Here is a 1,336-nt window from a genome sequence, read left to right on the forward strand (position 1 = left end):
TCTGTTTCAGGTAATGATTGTGTTTGAAACCTACATGTTGAATTGGTGATCATTAGCATCTGTTTGGTATAATTGTTTAATCAAACAGCTGACGATAAACCTACAAAATCCCTGACTTTGTGCAAGTGCGCCTGGAAGAACTGATGCTATTTTAAAAGCAAAGGGTGGTCACACCAAATATTACATGAGAGGCTAGAGAACAACTTCTTCTTTGAATCTGTATGTCAAACGCACGGTACTACTAACACTGTCTGTTTTTACTTATCACTTGTCATCCAACATACAAGGAACGATTGACTCTTCTACCCCAATACCGTGTGAAATGCATTTTGCTGAGTTTGAAAAGTAACTGTCAGAAGTGAGATTCGAACCCACGCCTCCAGAGGAGACTGCGACCTGAACGCAGCGCCTTAGACCGCTCGGCCATCCTGACTGCGCAACCTTGCGCACCGTAGAACCTTTGCTATATCATGACAGAGTGCATACGACACGATACAATACACTATGCCATGACATGCTATGGCTCAACTCCCGCCACAACGTCATCCAATTGGTCATGAAACACAGTCTAACTTTCCACATCCAACAAGATCAGACAACGTTCTGTGATTATGAAGACTTTTAAAATTATTTTTATTATACCTTTATTTTACCAGGCAAGTTAATTCAGAACAGTTTCTTATTTACAACAACTGCCTGGCAGGGGACAAAGGCCTTGTTTGGGGAAGGGTACTGGGATTAAATAAAAACACGAAAAAATAGACAGAGGATGCAGGACAACAACACAGTCCCAACAACCAACCTAAAAACCAGGCACAAGGACACGAAGAGACCAGATGAAAAAATAATTAAAAGACAGCTAAAGAGACATGATAACAGACTAGACATAAGAAAATCTACAGAGAGTAGACGATACAACAAATGGCACAAAAGCTGAATAATGACAACAATCTAGATAGTAGCAGAGCGACATATAACAACAACACATAACATCACATGAAGCAATTACAGTTTTCTGTGAACAAGTTGGTGATTTTGCCTTTAAAAGTGGCAGTGTTGACTAGAGTGGAGAGTTTTGTTTTTTTTTGTTGTTGGTTCCAATCTTAGGACCCAGCGAACTGAAAGGCGGTGCGACCTAATGATGTGTTAGCCGAAGGGATTTGTAGCCGGATGTGACTAGAAGAGCGGATGCTGTAGGTGACGGAAGAAGGATGAAGTAGACATCCCAAATACGGAGGGGTTAGGCCTAAGAGAGTTTTTTTAAGTGAGCATAAACCAGTGGATCTTACGTCGAGTGTGAAGGGATGTCCAGTTTATGGAGGCGTACAGATTGCAG

General features: G+C 41.4%; 1 non-coding gene across 1 annotated transcript; it reads right to left on the minus strand.

The window, feature by feature from the left end:
• Positions 1–350: 350 nt before the first annotated feature.
• On the minus strand, positions 351–433 carry trnal-cag. Its single transcript has one exon. It is a non-coding gene; the product is annotated as a tRNA-Leu (tRNA).
• Between the last annotated feature and the right edge of the window lie 903 nt (positions 434–1,336).

Source organism: Micropterus dolomieu, unplaced genomic scaffold (assembly GCF_021292245.1).
Source record: "Micropterus dolomieu isolate WLL.071019.BEF.003 ecotype Adirondacks unplaced genomic scaffold, ASM2129224v1 contig_9580, whole genome shotgun sequence".
In the NCBI taxonomy this organism is placed as follows: domain Eukaryota; kingdom Metazoa; phylum Chordata; class Actinopteri; order Centrarchiformes; family Centrarchidae; genus Micropterus; species Micropterus dolomieu.